The sequence below is a fragment of the Callithrix jacchus genome, chromosome 4 (assembly GCF_049354715.1).
Source record: "Callithrix jacchus isolate 240 chromosome 4, calJac240_pri, whole genome shotgun sequence".
Classification (NCBI taxonomy): Eukaryota; Metazoa; Chordata; class Mammalia; order Primates; family Cebidae; genus Callithrix; species Callithrix jacchus.
This window is the reverse complement of record NC_133505.1, coordinates 63,299,413-63,321,804: the sequence shown is the minus strand read 5'-3', so window position 1 is coordinate 63,321,804 and position 22,392 is coordinate 63,299,413. Positions and strand designations below refer to the sequence as shown.

The 22,392-nt window shown below is 35.0% G+C and overlaps 1 pseudogene; it reads left to right on the top strand.

The window, feature by feature from the left end:
* The first annotated feature begins 2,472 nt into the window (after positions 1-2,472).
* On the top strand, positions 2,473-3,076 carry LOC100392039 (EF-hand calcium-binding domain-containing protein 14 pseudogene; annotated as a pseudogene).
* The last annotated feature ends 19,316 nt before the right edge of the window (positions 3,077-22,392 follow it).

Below are 22,392 nucleotides of genomic sequence, written 5' to 3'. Positions count from 1 at the left end.
ATATTTAATTTGAAAGCACATGCAAAACAGAGGCAAATGTAAAAAGTCAGTTTAGTGGGTAAGAAATGCAGTGGAAGGTGAAGACTGACATATGTGAGCCTGATAAGAAAGGTGAGGCTGGAGAAACTTCAGAGGGAAAAATGATGGCACTAGCTAGAAAGGAAATTTGAGAATAAAGCAAGACTCATTAAAAAAAAAAAAAAAAAAAGAAAATGAGAAAGAAGCATAAAGGGGATTAGTTTATCTCTTATATTGGTGTAAATATTCAGTGCAAACTGATAAAAGCTACAGATTTAAGAGCAAAAGTCCTCAGCAGTACACCCTCTAGCCCCCACAAAATAATCTGTTTCAGATAAAGTGATCAAAAGACCATATTTATAAATTGATTTGACTCCCTTACACATGTTTGTTTGCCTATGTAAACTATAAGATTTCTTAATGCTGACACCGTATCTTTTTAATATTTTTGCCTCCAACTTCCAGCACTATATCGTGTATGTAACAAGTGCTCAATAATCGCTTATTGTTAAATCAATTTTTATTTTACCGTAGATTTCCATTATATTAATTTTTGTATTTCTATTTTTAAAAGAAAAAAATTCCAAATGCCTAAAATAAAACTTGGAAGAGAATGAGTTTAGAAAACAAGTTTATAGTAAGCCATTAGGATTCCATCAGGACCAGAAAACAAGGAGATGGAATACACTCATGGAGATGGAACTTCTCAAAGTAAAGCACTGTGCCACGGCTCTTCTTTTAGGATATAAAGAATCTGGTGGTGTGATCAGAAAAATGTCCCATTTAACCACCAAAATAAAAAAGCATACTAGATTAGTGGTTTTTAAACTGTCCTCCTCAGAACTCTTAGTACCATATTTCCCAAATTAGAAAAACGTACAGATACACTTTAATAGTGAAAAAAACCCAGTAAACCTTATTGTCAAATTACATTTTATTATATCATAAAACAGATTATGCATGGGGAAATATATAAACTCTTTATGCTTATGGCACTCACACCAATATAGAAAACAAAACACTAAAACTTCTGGGGATCACGGTGGACAGGAGACAGGACTAGATTGCAGCTTCTATTCAGATAGACAGAACAGCATGTGAGGCTTGCATCATGAACTTTTGTTCCAAAACAACTGCAGGAATACATTAGGAAATCCAAGAGAACCCAGAGTCTCTCTAAGTAAATAGATTACTCCTGCAGGACCTGGGAGACACCCCAAATACTGTGAATGTCCAAACAATGGAAGTGGGAAAGGGAGATTGTCCACCCTCAAACACACACCCCCACTGGGGAATATGAAGGTCTAGATTACAGGAGAAGATTCTGACCTTACCTGAAGCTGAGTCAGGTAAGAATCTTTCATAAGGTCAGACTAAGTCAGGTAAGAATCTTCATAAAGTCAGAATCTTTGGAGAGCCAAGCAAAATACAGGGTTACAGGACCCAGTGGGAAAATCCCTGTGGGCTCACTGGGTCCCCTATCAAGCCATTTCTGCGTTGCCTCACAGGGGTCCTTGAGGAGGGCTGCTGGAGGCACTGGACAAAGGCCACAGGGAAAAGAAAACCTCCAGCTGAACTTTTTAACAATTTGAACTGATCCAGAAGCCTCCTGGCCAGAACTTGGGGGAGGACATGAATATAGTGTACACACTCCACAGGTGGGAAAAAAGCAAAGCCCTACTTATTTTCATAGCCCGGAGGCAGGTAGTCTGGGGCAAGTTCTCAGCCCTGCTGGCCCACTGCCTGGAAACAGACTTGGTGCTGTTGGTGGGGACATGGTGGGAGTGAGACAGGTCCTTTGAGTTGCATGGGAGCTGGATGAGGCTTGTGACTGCTGGCTTTCCCCCACTTCCCTAACAACCTGCCAGACACAGCAAGACAGCCATAACCCTCCTAGGAACAGAACTCCATTGATCTGGAAACCACCCCCAACTCCCACAGCAACTGCAGTAAGACCCACCCAAGTAGAGTTTGAGTTCAGACATGCCTAGCCCTGCCCCACCCCGCCCCCCCATAATGGTCCTTCCCTATACTCTGGTAACTGAAGAAACAAAACATATACTCTTGGAAGTTCTAGGGTCCTGCCCACTTGTTTCTCCCCACATTAGCATAACTGATGCTCTCTTGAAAGCGCCACCTAGCAGCAGGAGGCTAACCAGCACAAAAATAGTGCATTAATCAACAAAAGCTAAGGACCCTCACGGAGTCTATTTTACCCCCGCTGCCACCTCCATGGGAGCAAGTGCTGATATCCATGGCTGAGAGGCCCACAAATAGTTCCTATCACAGGGATCTGTGCAGACAAGCCCCAGTACCAGCCCAGAGCCTAGTAGTCTTGCTGGGTAGCTAGATCCAGAGGAGAGATAACAATCAGTACAGCTTGGCTCTTAGGAATCCACATCCCTACCTTGCTCATAGCAAGGTAGAAAAGAAAGCAACCTGTCCTTCAGCATGATGGGTAATAGATCTCTCCCTCTGAAAAGAGAGTCTCTGGATCAAGTCACCAACAGAACAGATACAGTAAAAACCCAAATCCTAAAGAAGGAAGATAGTTCAAACTCTCAGGTGTCCAAGCTAAGAGAGAAACTCCAGTTGATTAGTGCTGTTACAAACAAACCTGAGAGCAAAAGGCCTCCAGAGACCACCACCGATGAAGAGCAAGTAGAGAGGTTTACATCAAAGCCATTGGCATTGACAAATTTTTCAGTTTCTTGGAGACTCAGTTGAGAAAGCTGCCCAACTAAGACCTATCACCCTGCCAGGAATTTCTAGTATTGAAGATCTTCAGGGTTTATTCCACAAGACTGGCCAAGATATGGATAAGAAGCTGGCCTACCAGGAAATCTGGACCTCCTTAGGTTCTGATAGGCCAGAACCAGAGAGCTTGAGCGCATCTGATTCCAGTGGAGATGGGAGATACTCATTCCTGGAGCTAAGGGTAGCTTTAGGTGTCTATCCTTATCAGGAATATTTTAGAAATGGCCTAATATCTACTTCCCTAATAAGAAAAACAACCCTTACTTTCCCATTAGTCCTCTCGCCCTCCAAACTACTGTAGCAGATACTTTGCCACCTTTTAGCTTGTTTGAAGAAGGCATATAAAAGTTACTTTTTTAAAGGAAGACCATTTTACTTATAATGTTCAGAAATGTATGATTTCCTAAAACCAGTAAGATCTTCCATTTTATTGCCAGAAAAAAAAATTAAAGGCCTCTTTTTTTCCCCTCTTTCCTTTTTCTGAGAAAAGGATGCCTTACTTTTTAAAGCTGGGAAATATATATAGAGAGAAAACAATCCACCTTTTATATTTCACTTAAATTTGCCTTAAATTAGCTGCACTTTATGGATACTCAGAAAATGTCTTTTCTTTAAAAAGATAGGCCCTTTCTGTTTATAAGTATTTAAGTGAAAGAGAGCATTGTGCATATTGTGTGGAAAGCAGGAAGAATGGTTTTGAATGGGATGTAAACAAATGACATTAAACATTGCTGAGCTGGTGTGGGTGGCAGATGAAACTGCATCCATGTCTCCATAAGGCATTCCTCAAAGGCCTAGGCACTGCCAGGGGGTTTGGCCTGGTAGCTGGGGGAACCAATTTCAGGAAGTAGACACCGGAGACAGTGCCGACTCCAGGCATGACTCATGGAATTAGGATTCTGGCTCTTTGCTCCTATTCCCTCAGTGAACCCCAACCTGGGAATCAGAGAAGTCTTGTTGGGAACTGTTCTCATTTTTAGTACTATTTCAGGGCTTATGAGCATAAAATGTTATCCACTGGGAAGCTCCATTTTCCCCACTGAATGAGCTAGATTGCCTTTCCCCACCCACCCACTTAAGTCTATCTTTAGCAATAGCTGGCTCCATTCTGAATGGCAGGACTAAGTACCTCCAGCCACTGTCTTACACTGACCACCCAGAGCTTTAGAAGAGAGTTGTGCTTCTAATATTGACCCAGAAAACTACACCCCTTGATATTTTACCTAGAAGCTAACCAAGAGCCTGATATGTTTCTCTGATGGTTAATTAAGGCCAAAAAGGTTGTGAGACAAAATGTGAAATATTATTCAGTTTCCTTATAATTATCAGCTCAAAGGTAGCTAGAGGCTTTCTATCCACAGGATGCCAAAGTATAGCAGGGCAGGCCTGGACCTGGGCCCTTCACATGGTGGCAGCAAATTTTACAAATCTAATAGCAGCAAGTACAATACTTTCTTTAAATGCTTCTTTGGGCCTGGCATGAAAGGTCCCTAGACTGGAAGGAATAATACCTCTATGTCTTCTGCATGGTGAGTCTAGAATTGCTGTGTTGTTCATAGAAGCAATATTTGGCCAACTCAGGGAGAAAGAGAAGCTTTCATGGCACAGACTTCTTTAGAGGAGATCATTTCCTTTTTAACTTTGTTCAGGTTGCCATTCAGCCATGGATACAGTCCAGTACCCTTAAACATTTAAGGGCTGTTTTTCTTTTCTTTACATGATGTTCAGCTTGGTGTTGATTATCCTTAATTTTTTTTCTAGAAGTATTAAAATTTATTTAAGGCAAGATGACATCTTTTCCCATGAATGTGTTTACTTATCTCATTATAGCTTATGCTCTGTTTCACTTTCTTGGAAAGGTTAAAACATAAATTAGCCTGGCACTTTAGGTAACTTGAAAATGACTCTTACTTTTCTGGCTGCTTTCCATCCACTCTCACCCCACACCTTATTTTTATATATATATACATATATATATATATATATACACACACACACACACTCACACACACACTCACACACACACACACACACACATACACACACACACACACACACATACACACATACTTCAGATCTTGTAATGACCAAATAAAATTCGAGCCAAAAGATTCAGCAGTTACTGGATGCAATTAATGTACACAAATCAGTAGTTCTCCTATACACCAATGGTAACCAAGCAGAGCCTCAAATCAAGAACTCAATCCCTTTTACGATGGCTGCAAAAAAATAAATACTTATAAAAAATAAATACCAAACCAAGGAGGTAAAAGACCTCTACAAGGAAAATGACAAGTCACTGCTGAAAGAAATCATAGATGACACAAACAAATGGAAACCTATCCCATGCTTATGGATAGGTAGGATCAATTCTGTGAAAATGACCATACTACCAAAAGCAGTCAACAAATTCAATGCAGTTCTCATCAAAATACCACTATCATTCTTCACAGAATTAGAAAAGCCCTAAAATTCATATGGAACAAAAAAAGAGCCTGCATAGCCAAAGCAAGACCAAGCAAAAAGAACAAATACGGAGATTACATTACTTGACTTCAAATTATACTATAAGGCCATAGTCACCAAAAAAGTATGGTACGGACATAAAAATAGGCACATAGACCAGTGGAACAGAATAGAGAACCCAGAAATAAACCCTAATACTTACAGCCAACTGATCTTTGACAAAGCAAACAAAAACATAAAGTGAGGAAAAAACACCCTATTCAACAAATGGCGCTGGGATAATTGGCAAGACACATGTAGGAGAATAAAACTGGATCCTCATCTCTCACCTTATACAAAATGTAACTCAAGATGGATCAAGGACTTAAATCTAATACCTGAAACTTTAAAAATTCTGGAAGACAAGGCTGGGTATGATGGCTCACACCTGTAATCCAGCATTTTGGAGGCCAAGGTGGGTGGATCACTTGAGGTCTCAGTAGTTCGAGACCAGCCTGGTCAACATGGTAAAACCCTATCTACACTAAAAATACAAAACAGCCAGGTGTGGTGGCAGGTGCCTGTAGTTCCAGATACTTGGGAAGCTGAGGTAGGAGAATCACTTGAGCCCAGGAGGCAGAGGTTGTAGTGAGCTGAGATTGCACCACTGCACTCCAGCCTGGGAGACAGAGAGATTTCATCTAAAAATAAATAAATAAATAATTTTTAAAAAAATTATAGAAGACAACATTGGAAAAATTCTTCTTGACATTGACTTAGGCAAGAATTTCATGACCAAGAACTGAAAAGCAAATGCTGGGGCTTAATTAAACTAAAGAAGTTTGCATGGCAAAGGGAACAGTCAGCAGAGTAACAGACAGCCCACAGAATGGGAGAAAATTTTCACAATGTATACATCTGACAACAGACTAATATCCAGAATCTACAATTAGATAAATTAGCAAGACAAAAACAGTCTCATCAAAAAGCACTCTAAGGACACAAACAGACAATTCTCAAAAGAGGATACACAAATAGCCAACAAACATATGGAAAAATCCTCAGTACCACTAATGATCAAGAAAATGCAAATCAAAACGACAGTGCAATACCACCTTACTCCTGCAAGAATGGCCATAACAAAAAAAAAATAATAGATGTTGGTGTGGATGCAGTGAATACAAAACCCTTCTACACTGTTGGTGGAAATGTGAACTAGTACAACCACTATGGAAAACTGTGGATATTCCTTAAAGAACTAAAAGTAGAACTACAATTGATCCAGCATTTTCACCACTGGATATCTACCCAGAGGAAACAAAGTCATTATCTGAGAAAGATACCTACACTCACATGTTTATAGCAGCACATTTTGCAATTGCAAAAGTGTGGAACCAATCCAAATGCCCATCAATCAATGAGTGGATTAAGAAACTGTGGTGTGTATGTATGTATGCATGTGTATATATATGATGGAGTACTACTCAGCCATAAAAAGGAATGAATTAATAACATTCTCAGTGACCTGGATGAGACTGGAGACTATTATTCTAAGTGAAGTAACCCAGGAATGGAAAACCAAACATCATATGTTCTCACTCATATGTAATGTGGAAGCTAATCTATGAGGATGCAAAGGCATAAGAAAGACACAAAGGACTTTGGGGACTTAGGGGCAAAGGTTGGGAAGGGGATGAGGGATAAAAGACCACAAATTGGGTGCAGTCTATACTGCTCAGGTGACAGGTGCACCAAAATCTCACAAATTACCACCAAAGAACCAAACACTGCCTGTTCTCCAACAACCTATGGAAATAAAAAAATTAATAATAATAATAATAAAGAAAACAAAACGCTATCCACTCACCCCTTTGAGACATGGCTACACTCTCCTGAGTTTCTAGAATCTGTTTCTTTCAGAGAGACTAGACTGATATATGACAGTTCTCTTGAACATTATATTCTTTGAATGTAAAAGTTCCACTTTGCCTATGAAATTAAGAAAATGAAACCAGTAAGTAACTGCAGAGTCACATTCAGCCTCAACCCACAAATACTTGCAATGTTTTGGAATGTAGAAAATATTTCTGTTTCTATTAAAATCACCTAAAACAGTGAGATAAAGAGAAAATAATAATTATTTCAAAAAACACTTTCCAAAATGTCACAAATTTGTTAAAAAACTGTATAAATATTTCTTGCCTAGTTCAAGACTGGGTAAAGAAATAAACCATGTTGCAACTAAGATATTATGCTCTACCAAATACAAGTAAATTATTAACAATGTGAAGTTTCATAGAAAGAGCATAAAAATACACATTACTGACCAGGAAGACCATAAATGGAAGATATTAAAATGTGGCAAAATTCCAATTTCCAGGCAAATATACTTAAACATTTTTGAAAAGATGACAAATGAAAAATAAACATTTTCCAAACTACCAAATGAGATTAAAGCAAATGAAACCTATCATATAGTTCACAGGTCAAAAAAGAAAATAAGGAAAAAAGTTGAAAATAGTAATAACTGCATAAAATAAAGTGAAAACAATAGTTCACAATTACTATCGCTCATATTATAGTTTACATTGTATAAAATGGTCTTGTTATACAATGTGAAATACCTATAAGAATAAATTATAAATTATCATTTAGAATATTACTAAATGCTTAGATAAACTGAAAGACATAGCACAACAGACTGTAAGAATATTGTTAACCAATGTGTTCTCCATGCCTACTACTTGGATGATACTTGATAAAATGTGTTCTGTGAAAGATAATATAAATTAATGAAATAAATATAAAAAGTAAACTGTTACCAAGATTTAAAGTATGTATTTCTAAAATCAATATGACACATCTTAGAACATAATTAAATGATTATTAAATTTTTTCTATGTGAAAAACAGGTAAGATGTGAAAATGTATCAAAGGAAGAATGGTAATGGCAATCTTGACCTATAAGATATTAAAAGACAGTATTTAATGAGATTACAATAATTAACATAATATGTTGGCTATATGTAAACCCATAGGCAGATTAATGCAATGGAAGAAATGAAAACATGCACATGTATGCACACATATACTGTATTAGTCCGTTCTCACACTGTTATAACGACATACCCAAGACTGGGTAACTTATAAAGAGAAGAGGTATACTTGACTCACAGTTCAACATGGCTGGGGAGACCTCAGGAAACTTTCTTTACGGTGGAAGGGGAAGCAAACATGTCCTCCTTCACTTGGCAACATCAAGGAGAAGTTTGAGCAAAAACAGGAAAAGCCTCTTACAAAATCATCAGATCTCATGAGAACTCACTATCATAAGAGCAGCATGAGAATAACCACCCCCATGATTCAATTACCTCCCAACGGGTCCCTCCCATGAATGTGGGGATTGTGGGAACTACAATTCAAGGTAAGATTAGGGTGGGGACGCAAACTATATCATACACACACACACACACACACACACACACACACACACACACATATGTATAATTTGATGGAGATCTTCTGTAGATACTGCTCAAATACTAGGTTAAGTATGTATCTTAAAAAATAATTTAAAAGCTTATAACAAACTTCCGGTTGACATTTACAAATAAGGCTATTTTTAAAAGAAACAAACACAAATGATCTCTAACTAATAAAAATCATGCTAAGCTTAAAAGCAACAAATGATGTAGAAGATGTACAAAGGAAATGGTTAATTTACACTAAATGATCTGCTTCTTGATAAATGACCATAAATGTAAAAGGCAAGTGACAAGATGGGTAAAATAGGCATAATCATTCTAAGTTAAATACTTCATCTCTTTAATAAAGACCTACTAAAAGTGGAAAAGGCAAACCCTAAACCCATGCCAGAAAAAAAGCAAAATGTATAAACAATAATAAGTTTCACTTAGATCTAAGATGTAAATCAAAACAAAATACCATTCCTGACTATTACATTGGCAAAGATGCTTTTACTCTTGTTTTTAGTGATGCTACCTAATTCTGAATTAGATTTAACAAAGTATCTCATGTACTGTTTTTATATGAAATATAGATTGATCTAACTCTTGTAAATAGAATATAATTTGTTAAAATCTACCCAGAGTTTTGCTTATACAGTTGAATTGTATATTTTTAGCTGTAAAAGCCATACAAGAAACGGAAAATTTTGACATTTTGACAAGAAACACAGAGATCTTTTTTGCATTTTTAAATTACTGTTTTCCATAAAAATCTTATGTATTTAAGATATACAACATCATCTTTTGATATACACATACACAGTAAGATGATTAAGCAAGTTAATACATCCATCACCCCATAGTGAATATATATTTGTGGTGAGAAGACCTGAATTCTACTTTTGTAGCTAATTTTTAGTATAAAATGCAATACTATTAACCATAGTCATCATGTTGTAGATTATATCTCTTGAGTTATTCATCCTAGATAACTGCAACTTTGTAGACTTTGACCAACACCTCCCCATTTACCCCACAGCTAGACTCTGGTAACTCACCATTCTAGTTCCTGTTTCTATGTGTTTGACTTTTTTAGATTCCACATACAAGTGAAATAATGCACGGATTTTCTTTCTATATCTGGCTTATTTCACTTAGCACCATGTCCTCCAGGTTCATGCATGTTGTCACAAAGAACTTCTTTTGTAAGAGTAATATATATATATAGTTACACACACATATATATTGTTACATATATATGTTACATATATATATGTAACAATTTCTTTTTCAATTCATCTGTTGATTGACACAGGTTATTTTCCTATCTTGGCTATAATGAGTAATGCTGCAATGAATATGGGAATGCAGGCATCTCTTTCAGATACTGACTTGATTTTCTTTGGAGGTATATCCAAAAGAGGGATTCTTGCATTAAAGGTACTTCTCTTTAATTTTTTTGAGGAATCTCCATACTGTTTTTCATAGTGGCTATACCATTTTATATTATCACTCACAGTGTAAAAGAGTTCTCTTTTTTCCATGCACTTGCCAAGATGTTATGTCTTCTCTTTTTCATAACAGCCTTTGTAATAGGTGTGAGGTGATAGCTCATGGTGGTTTGGATTTTCGTATTTTTAAATGAGTGATTTTGAGGACCTTTTCAGATACCTGTTGGTCATTCTTATGTCTTCCTTGGGAAAATGTCAGTTCAAGTCCTTTGCCAATTTTTTAATTGAGTTATATATATTTTTTTGCTATCGAGTTATGTGAGTTCTTTGTATATTTTGGATATTAATCTCTTACCAGATGTATGGTTTGCAAATATCTTCTCCTAACCCATAGGCTGCCTTTTCATTTTATTGATTTTTCCACTGACATACAGAAGCTTTTTATTTTTATGTAGTCCCGTTTATTTGTTTTGGCTTTCGTTGCTCGTGCTTTTAGTGTCATATTCAAAAAAAATCATTGCTAAGGTCAACGTCAGTGAGCTTTTCCCCTGTTTTTTTCTAGAAGTTTTATGGTTTCAGGCCTTATGGTTAAGTCTGTAAGGCATTTTGAGTTGATTTTTGTATATAATGTAACATAATGATCCAACTTTATTCTTATTGCATGTCGTTATGCAGTTTTTTTCAACAACACTTGCTGCATTGCACTTTTTGGAGGAAACCCAAATATGCACTAATAAGAAAGAGTAAGTAGATCTAGCACATTCATATGATAAAATGGTAGGAAGCCATTAGAAGTTCTCTTTCTTCAGAAACAAAATTGTAGAAAATTCCTAAGTATTAAATACTTAAAATATATTAGAACAATTATGGTTTCAATGATATAAAAGTATGTGTGTATAGATGTATATATTTATATAAAGTATTTTTTAAAATACATGAAATTGTTAAACACTGAATATCATTAGGGAGATGAAAAAAATATTTATTTATTTCTTATGTATTTTGTGTTTAAATATGTCCCCAAAGTAGCTAATTTGATAGAACAAAATAGAGCATAAAATATCTTATTTCAATGATTAGAAAGAAACAACATTACTTAATAACGCCAACAAAATACCTCTCTGCTAACTTTTAGGATTCTTTTTTTTTTTTTTTTTTTTTTTTTTTTGACAGAGTTTCGCTCTTGCTACCCAGGCTGGAGTGCAATGGCGCAATCTCGGCTCACCACAACCTCCGCCTCCTGGGTTCAGGCAATTCTCCTGCCTCAGCCTCCCGAGTAGCTGGGATTACAGACACGCACCACCGTGCCCAGCTAATTTTTTGTATTTTTAGTAGAAGACGGGGTTTCACCATGTTGACCAGGATGTTCTCGATCTCTTGACCTCGTGATCCACCCGCCTCGGCCTCCCAAAGTGCTGGGATTACAGGCTTGAGCCACCGCGCCTGGCCAGGATTCATTTTTTAAATATAGGAATAAATGTTTGTCATGTGGGAAAATGATTGTCACCAATTGTTTAACAAAAATTATTGAAAATAAAGTAGGAACGAATACATTTTATGAATAATAACAATAGAATATTAAGAAGCAACTAATTTCATTCAGCTGGCCACAGATAACCATATTCTTTCCCAGTGTCTTACCATAGAGTTTCTTTTCTCCATTGCTCTCATAGGAAAATCATTTATATAGGTGTGATGAAAGACAACCACCTTGCTTTGTTCCAGATTGGGGGTGGAAATCACACTTGTTGGTGAGTGACTGCATGATTTCCACCCCCAATCTGGAACAAAGCAAGGTGGTTGTCTTTCATCACACCTATATAAATCATACTGAAAGATTTTACTATTGCTATAAGATAAGAAAAAGGAATAAAGTATTTACAGATTGAAAAACAATGGTTTTATTTACAGATAACATGATTGTCTATGTATACAACTTCAAGCAATCTACAGAAAATCTCCTGAAATAACTGAGTATAGAAAGGTCATAGGATATTAAATTAATATTTAAGAGGCAAATGTTTTACTCTATACCAGTAATTAACAATTGGAATTTGAAAATAAAAACAAACAACAAGCTTATAATAGTACCAGAAAAAGAATATTTATGTAAAAATCTAAAGAAAAAAAACAAAAACAGGAAACTATATGCATGATACTATAAAACTTGGATGAAATAAAGAAGTAAGTAAATTGAGAGATATTCTACTGGATGGACTGCAAGACTGAATATTATTAACATGTCAAGTACTTCCAACTTAATGTATAGAGTCAATACAATCCCAGACAAAATCACAAGTTTGTTTGTAGGTATAAACAAACTGACTCTATTAATAAACTTTACCAAAAATCTTTTAAAAACTGAATACCTAACACAACATTGAAGGAGAGAAAAAGTTAAAAGACTGATACTACCTAACTTCAGTAATGACTAGTAAGCTACAGCAAGCAAGGTGGTATAATATTGATAATACGGTGTTGGTGAAAGAATAGACAAATAGATTAGTCAAACAGAATAAGGAGCCCATAAATAGATCCAGATAAATATAAGAAACAAATTTTTGACAAAGACACAAAGGCAATTAGATGGAGAAAGGAGAGTCTTCTCAACAAATGGCACTGAAACAATGGGATAGTAAACAACAAAATAGTAATAATAAATCAAATACCTAGATACAGACATGTCTTCAACAATAAATAACTCAAAATTTATTCTGACCTAAATGTAAAATATAAACAGCAAAACTTACAAATAAAAACATGAAAAAATCTATATGAGATTGTGTTTGAGAATTAGTTTTTAGATACACTGAAAGTATGCTACAAGAAAGAAAAATATGAAAATTAGAACCTCATTAAAATTGAAACATTTCCTCTATAAAAGATGCTTTTAAAACCCACAAAAAAACAAGTAACAGACTGAAAAAAAAATGTACAAATGATAGGTACAAATGATATTTTGTACCCAAAATATACCAAAACACTTATAAAAACTGGGAAAATAAATCAATTTTTAAAAGAAGGAAATAGATTCAAATTTCACCAAAGAAGATAATAGATGGCAAATAAGCATATGAAAAGATAAACAAAACCAACTGTGACAAGGAAAATGCAAATTAAAACAAGATACAACTACACACCTATTAGAATGGCCAAGATCCAGTACACTGACAATACCAATTGCTGGCATAGATACAGAGGAATAAGAACTCACATTCATTGCTGGTGGGAATACAAAATGCTGAAACCAACTTAGAAGACAATTTGGCAACTTCTTTCTACACATAGTCTCACAATATGATCCTACAATCCTGCAGCTAGGTATTTATCTAACTGATATGGAAACTCATGTCCACACAAAATCTGCATGTAAATGTTTACAGTAGCTTTCATGATAGTCACCAAAAACTGGACACATCAGAAATTGTCTTTAGATATGAATAGACAAACTGTGATACATCCATACAATGGAATGTTATTCAGTGATAAAAATGAATGAGCCATCAAGTTGTGAAGAGATATAAATAAATGTCAATGTATATTGCTCAGTGAACAAAGTGTGAAAATGGCTTAATCCATGATCCTTTTATTGGACAATCTGGAAAGGCAACCAATAATAATGGTAATGGTAACTTGATCAATGGTTGCCAGGGATTTGGAGAGGGTAGTGTCACACAGGGGATTCTTAGGGTGGTGAAATTATTCTCTGTAACTCAATAATATATAATACAAAACACTAAGCACTTGTGAAAACCATTTGTAAAATAGAAATTTACAATACAAAGAGTGTATCTTAAAGTCTACAATTTTTTTAATTAAGAAGTTAGTTGATCTCACTATAAAATTCAGACAAGGACAAAAGAATTTAGCTATATTTAAAATGTATTAAAATAGCGAAACTGAAAAGGATAGGAGAAAAATTTGCTGACTTTGGAAATTAGTGAAATTTGTGCGACTACAGGTAAAAGAAGATGTATGCAAGCCTGTACTCTAGTTGATAAAGTTGTTTTTCATGGGATTACAGGTTAGCAACTCTGAGACTGTGATACGTGTATACTAGAATTGAACAATTAGGTAAATGGACAGTGAGAACCAAGAGTGGGAATTTATAGATAAGAATGAGGAGGGGGCTGGAATGATCTGTATGGTAATAGCTTAGCATTGAAGACATCAGTATGAACTCTGAATTCATGTTTAGTTTTATATAAACACAGATACATATAGATATATTTACAGATATGTACAAGCACAAACGTTAGATACATGAATTTTTTTGCTTTGTCAGCTGAGTGGGCCTAGAAGCAATGCCACCCTAGTAACAGTGAGCATACCCAGAGCTCAGATTGTGGTTTCTAAAAGAATTTCCCAATAAAAGAAACTATCTTAGTCTGTTTGGGCTATTACAACAAAGTACCATAGACTGGGGGCTTATAAACAACAGAAATGTATTTCTTACAGTTCTAGAAGCTGGAAGTCCAAGATCAGGGCACAAGGACAGTTAAGGTCTGGGGTGAGGTCTCTATTATGGGTTGCAGAATGTTTTGATTTTTCCTTGTATCCTCACAAGGTGGGAAGGGAACTAGAGCATTCCCTGTGGTCTTTTTTATAAGGGCACTAATCCCACTTACAAAGACTCCTTCCTTGTTACCTAATTACCTCTCAGAGGCCCCACCTCCTAATACTATCACATTGGATGCAAGAATGCCAACATATGAATTTTGGAGGGAACAAAAACATTCAGTTTGTAGCAGGAATCTTAGAGAAATGCCTAATACTAGAACTGAAGCAGGAATAAAACCACGATCCTGGAGCAACTTCTAAGTGCCAAAACATAAGGAAGCATGAAACACACGCAGTCAAAGGCGCATAGGCGCCAACTAACAAAGCCCCGGTAAACAAAGCGGGAATAATTCGAGCAATAAAATATACAAATAGTATTAGATCAAAATCTAAACTATAAAGTAAATATCCAGAGTTCACACTCATAACCTAAATAATCAAATAAATAAATAAATGGGGGAGAAGTGACAAATTTCCTGTGTAGAAGAATGCTAAATATCTGATGCAGATTTCCAGCCCTCATAGAAGCAAAGCATAACTACTTAAATGTCCCCCTCACATAGTAACGTTCTTCCAAAGAATAGCATATGGAAAGGAGCATAAAACATTAACTTTACACTTGATAAATACAACAAACATTAACTCAGTCATAAATTAAGTTTACCATCAATTGTGATATCATTGACAGCATATCTTCTTGAAACAATGTGTTGAAAACGACTTTTTACCTCCTCTTCCACAAAACCCATAACCCTAGTCTAATCATGAGAAAAACATAACAGAGATCTCAGTTTCTACAAACGATATACACTACTACTCAAAATAGAAATAGTCATGATCATCAAAATCAAGGAAAGTCTGAGAAACTCAACTCACCTTAAGCCAAGAACTTATGAAGATACAAAAAACAAATGTAATGTGGTACGTTGGATGAGATCCTGAAACAGAGAAAGAACACAAGGTTTAAACTAAGGAAATCTGTGTAAGGGATGGCCTGTAGTTAATAACAGAGTATCAATATTCATAAATTAACTATAGCAACTGTACCATAATAATGTAGGATATTAACAGTACAGGAAAGTGAGTGTGGGGATATGAAAACTCTCTGCAATTTCTTTCCAAGATTAAGAGAGAAAATGGGGAGTTTCATTAGGTAGGACCTTGTGCCCATTTTAAGGGCTTTGGTATTTACTCCAAGTGATATAAAAGGTTTTGAATAGAAGTATGACATAATCAGATGGATGTTTTTAAAGAATCATTCTAACTGCTGCACTAAAAAAAAAAAATAAATAAAAATAAAAAAAATAACTGTTGGGAGAAGGCAGTTATAAGGGATGCAAGTAGTTAGGAGGCTCTCAGGATATCCAGGCAAGTGATAATAATGCCAAGAGGCTGTCTGATGAACCAGGTAGGCAGGATGAAAAAAAGGGAGGGATTGTGAAGGTTCCAAAGTTCTTGGCCTGAGCAAGGTGGAAGGATGGCATTGCCATGAACCAGCATGGAGAAGTTGGAGAGTAAAGAAACTTTTTAGGGGTACTATGAAGGCATATTAATTAAGGCCATTAGGCCCTCAGGTGTCAAGTAGATAGCAGGATACTGAGTCTGTAGTTCAGGGAAGATTTCCAGCCTAGAGATATTAATATGGCAATGTGTAACAAAAATATGGTTCATTCAAATGTGAGAGACACTGTGTCTACCAACAAATTTAACTAACTTTTTGAGAATAAAACTTTTCACCTACTTTTATTGTAACTATGAGTCTATACCACATATAGAAAACTCATTTCAGACTGAATTAAAGATTTGATAACAGATGCTGCTCAAACAAAATTTGATCAGTAACATTATGCTTGCTTTCTATTTTGATTTTTCTTTTTTCATCTTAGTCATCAGGGATTGTTCCAAGCTTCATAGTACACTGACCTTTGCAGATATGACCATTTGCCAGTTTGGGGTGTGGTATGTGCCAGAGAGTCCACAAAGATCTGTTCTAAAGATTGCTGATCCCTGGGCCAAGGAACAGAGCTTTATCTCCAGCACTCAAGATTTATATGCAGTGGTCATATATGGTATTGCTATAATTCTTAACAGAATTTTTAAAATTCTAATTTTTTCCTCACATTTTTATCAATGCAGAGGAAAGCTTTAGAAGGCACAATGTATTTAAGAGAAATAATGTCAACATTCTATTTCTCTCTTCTAACACAAGGGCAAATTCCTAATAATAACTCAGTGAATTGTAGTAACTATACATATGGTTTATCAGTTAGCCAAGATACAATGTGCTGTCAAATATTTTATTTTGCACATAGCAAATTTTCTTCTTTGTCTTGGCTGCCTATGAACTTTGATATGATCCACATGCAAGAAAAAATATGGATACCTTAATGAAAACATGCCATTGAAAAATGTAGAGTAAAAACAACATTAAAAAAAACTCTAAAAATAGTCTACAGCAAATATTTAATAACTTAATGTTTTATTTTGTTTTCAGATAATGAAGTAGTTCTACAAATTTGATGCTGATTAAAATGTAACAAATATTTCGCTGTAGAAACAGCTGCAATTTTTAAAATATAAAGACAAAAAATATTACTCTATCTGTCCACATATGACCACCTGACATTCTCAAATATCAAAAAGATGCTTAATATAACCTATAATTGAATACTAACATATTCATTAAATGTTTATCAAAACATCAAATTAAATATATTAACATCAATTAAAATAATCACTTTAATTAAAATATTAAATATTTTATTTTAATTAAAATATTAGCATTTGCCATTAATAGACTGAATCAGATGTGAAATTATGATGCTAGATTACAGCCTAGTATATGCTGGAATAGTTCTGGAACAGTATTTTTCCTCACATAACTCTGTATCTGATGTTAGCTTTTCTGACTAGAGAAAATAGGTATTTGCCAAGACATCTACTTAAATAAATATTTAGGTATATGTGTAACTATGTATATAAGCATTTGTTTATTAAAATAGTAATTCTAATATTCAAACTGAGTTTTAGATATGAAAACAATTTTTTTTGGCAAATCTTGACAATATAACAAATGCCAACTTTTGTAGTAACTGTCTTTAATATATCACGTCCTGAAATGAATATATACACATTGATGCTTTAAGATAACAACCTGTCATATTTAGTACTTATGAAATAATGATCATTTTTATATTTGTCAATGCTAATAAAAAACATTCTGCACAATACTTAAGCACCCAGGACACAAAATGATGCATAATAAAGCACATGGTTTTCAATTAAGTTTGTGCTTCACAAGAATGAACAGTGTCTGTGGACAAGTTATCTTATTTCATGCATTGGTGGGGGTAGGGGATCGGCTAGTGAGGTGGATGCCACCTAGAAAGCATTTTTCCACCTTAACTCATTATCTCACCCTGACTAAATTTCCTCTTACTCAAGTGGCAGAGGGGACACATTTGTTAAGGAGCTGTGTAATTGTTTATTCATCCCATCTGCTGTCTTGCCACCTCACTGACTCATTACAGCAACCCCAAGCAAGATAATGAGTTCAGAGTCGACTCTGAAAGCCAGAGAAGGCACACCTGAGGAGGAAGTGGGGCTGAGGCCACTTTTATATACAGTCTTCTCAAACTGCCTTTTGTCACCCTCTTGTGCCTCTTGTTCTTCTACTCTGCCTTTGACTTGGTTATGCTGTTTATTAATAGACTGGGTCAGGTGCCAATTTATTGTACCGAATAACAGTTTATATATAGGCATTCCAATTATGCTGGGATAGTTCTGAGATAGTATAGTCCTCTTCACACAACTCTGCTCATGATGCTGGCTTTTCTGACTAGAGAATCACTGAGAACTTCCAGCTGGCTTATGTTTTCATTAAATGAACAGTGAAAGGCAAATATGCATAAATTAAAGTTAAAAAATGAACATGGCATGACCTAAAATTTCTGAAATGCAATAATGTAAGCTTTGCAAAATCCAATTTGGCTGATATCAGTGAAAGACTGTAATACAACCAGAAGGAAGCTATGCATTCCAAATCTTGCTATGTCTGCCTCAGGCTAAATTAAAATATGAATAACCTCGACACTAAAATTTAAAACTTTCTTATAAAATACATGATATGAAAGAACTTCAAATCAGTAATACGTGTTTTTAGTACTGCTCATTGCTAAGCACATTTGCACCTTTAATTTACTCAAAAACTTTTAACATTATAAATGTGATGCTTGCCCTTTAATACTCCAAAGGCACGAATAACATTTAAATAGCTATCAACACCTGATATTTAATACAAATTTATTTACCTGCCACCCAGAGAGCTATTTTCTCAACTTCTTTTTATTTCTGAGACACCATACGTGATCTTCTTAAACATACTTTATCAGAGCATATACTCTTCTAAGGGTGTGTGATTCAAGCTTCCTACAAGGCAAGCTAAAAGCATAAAAACTACAAAAGTTAATAGTATTATCTCAGTTATTCAATGTGAAGATGAGTTGAAAATTTTCTGAATATGTAACATTTTAATTTATAGTATAAGAACTGTAATACACATTTAATTAGACTTTTCTAAAGTGACTTGTAATATTTTAAAAGTTAAATATGTAAACAAACTCATGCTTAAAAAAATAAATTTTCATTTCCAGGAAACCTATATACAGCCATTGCAAATACTAGATTGAGAACGCTTTAGTAATACATTTACTATGGAAATACGTGTCAAGTTCTTTTGCTGGAAAGAAATATCATTCCAATAATATTGGCTTCTTTGTAAATTGGCAATTTCATGAACTAATGCATATGGTATCTTGGCTCTTAAGTGACATATCAATGTATAAAAATACGATGGTCCCTAAATAAATATAAAAAAAATCTCTATAATTAAAACAATGCATACTGGCAGATGAATAGGGAAAGCAAATAGATTAAAAATAATAAAATAAATAATTATAATAAAATTAAACAAGAACAGAAAATAGAAATCTTTTTAAAAAAAGACTCAGAACACATGGAAATTTTTACATTAAAAACATTGGTATAATTAGTGAAAGAACTATGATTTTTTCATTTAAAATGCTTTAATTGTTCTCACCATAGAATCAGCCTTTTGGGAAAACTATAAACAGACTTATTTATATATGAACATATTAAAATATGTTCTGAAATTAATATATATTCCATTCATTTTAGTTAAAATAATTTCTAATTAAGCAATATGTAATTTTATGAGACAAGGTAAAGGAAAACAAAGATTCACTACTATTAACAGCTACTAAGTTTTTTTGTCTGTCTGTCTCTTTGTTTTGAGACAGGGTCTTGCTCTGTCGCCCAGGCTGGAGTATAATGGTGTAAAGCTACTAAGTTTTAAATCAGCTTTTAAAAAACTGAGTAGACTATTTTTAGAAGTTTTTAAATTACAGAATAATTTAGTACAGAGAGTTTACATAGGTGCCCCTGCCACACACACAGTCTCCACTACCATTATATTACATTAGTATCATCCATTTGTTACAATTAATAAATCAATGTTTTCTTATTAAACAATGTCCAGGGTTTATTCAGATTCCTTAGTTTTTATATACATGTGTGTGTGAGTGTGTGTGTGTGTGTGTGTGCGTGTGCGCGTGCACGTGCATCTCGTCCCATTATATCTAGTCATCATGTCTCCTTCATGTTCCTCCTGGGCTATGACAGTTTCTCAGACTTTTCTTATTTCTGATGACCTTGACAGTTTTGAGAAATATGAATCAGGCATAATGCAAAATGTCCTTCCATTGCAATCCGTCAGAAAACAATAATTCCATCTGACTTAGATCACAGTGTCTTCATTAGGATATATGCTAAGCAAAATTAAACATATTTCAGTTTTTTCCTTGGTTTCTAGTTATAGTAAAATTGTTACTTTGAAATTCTATACATGTTGTATAAGATAATTATGTTAACAAAGAAGTATACATTTTAAAGAGAGTGCATTTTTAAATGTCTGTAAATATCAATATAAACTCATATTTGTGTCTTTTAAGATATAAATATTACTGAATTTCTATTTCTGATCATTATAGAATTTTAACAGGGATTGTATTCATTCTCCTACCTTTCAAACAACTTTTAAAAATGGAACAAAAAATATATGAAGCAACGGTTTTCAGGCACTGAACACCAGGAAGCACGCAATTGTGACCCCTGACAGCAGGAAACCAATGAGATGAGCACAAGGCTTGTCCCAGCTTAATGCCTGGAAGCAGTTTCCAGGCCACAGTGCAGAACAGGGAAATCCAAACAGAGCGTGGCAGTCTGAGTTGAGAAGACAGAAAATTCTATTTTAAAAAGGTGCAAGAAGCTAAACTTTATGAGACAGAATAACAGAGAAAGAAGTCAGTGGCTCAGAGAAGAGTTTCAGAAATGATGGAGAACATTCTTGGGTTCTTTACCTGAGTAATGATACGTATACATTCATGGAAAGAAATTACCCTACACCCTTATAAGAACCAGCCTGAAATCATTAGGGTGAAATGGAGCTAGGAATATTTTCTGCAGGCAATGGCAAGGGCAATGGCAAGGGCTGACCACTGAAGGGCTTCGATGTTGAAAACTAAGAAGCTTGCTCCAATAACAATATAGAGAACAACATGGAGGAAGAACTAGACTGGATGAGGGAAAATCAGAATAGTGATGCAATACAGGTGAGAGGATTAGGACTGCAAGGCAGCAGCAGTGAGAATACAAAGAAGGGGGAAGATATGATAATATTCAAGAGTTGACAATGATAATACTTGTTCACATGTAATGAGGAAAAGTAAATACTCTAGAATAGCCTTTAAAACTCTGATACAGGTACTACTGTGGGCTGAATTGCGTCCCCCCAAAATTCTTGTGTTGAATACCTACCCCCTTGTATCTCAGGATGTCATAGTATTTGGAGCTTTTAAAGAAAGTATTAAGGTAAAATGAGGACATTAGGGTGGATCCGAATTCAATCTGACTGGTGGCCTGCAGAAGAGGAAATAGAGGCACACAAAGATTTACAAGGGATGAACAGAGATAAACATCAAGCAAAAACACAGTGAGAAGGGAGCCACCTGCAAACTAAGAAGAAGAGCCTTGGAAGAAACCAAACCTCCAGTACCTTTACCTCGCTCTTCTAACCACAAAACTGTGGAAAAGAAATTTCTGTTATGTAAGCCACCCAGACTGTGGTGCTTTGTTTCGGAAGTTTTAGCAAAGTTGTAAAGTTACCAAGATGGATGGTGAGGATATTCACTGAGAACTGGATTACATGAGGAGAATCCAAATTGAAAAATAACAATGTTTCAGGTACTTTGAACTTAGTCCCCAAAGAGTGACATTTAGGTATCATCTAGTTTCAATTTGCATATATAGTTCTAGACTTAGGAAAAATTGTTAAATTGTAGAATTTATTCCATTACAAATGGAAGTGAAGTCTGTTGATGTTTGTTATAGAAACACCACTTCACAAGCAATTTCTCAAAATGGTCAAATGGGAGGGAGAACTTAGGTTGCAAAGGCACTAGCAATGATAAAAGATTCTTCTTTTGATTGATATATAATACTGTACATACACATTTATGGAATACCTGTGACATTTTGTTACATGCATAGGATGTATGCATGTATTTAGGCAATCTATCACCTCAAACACTTATTATTTCTATGGTGGGAACATCTCA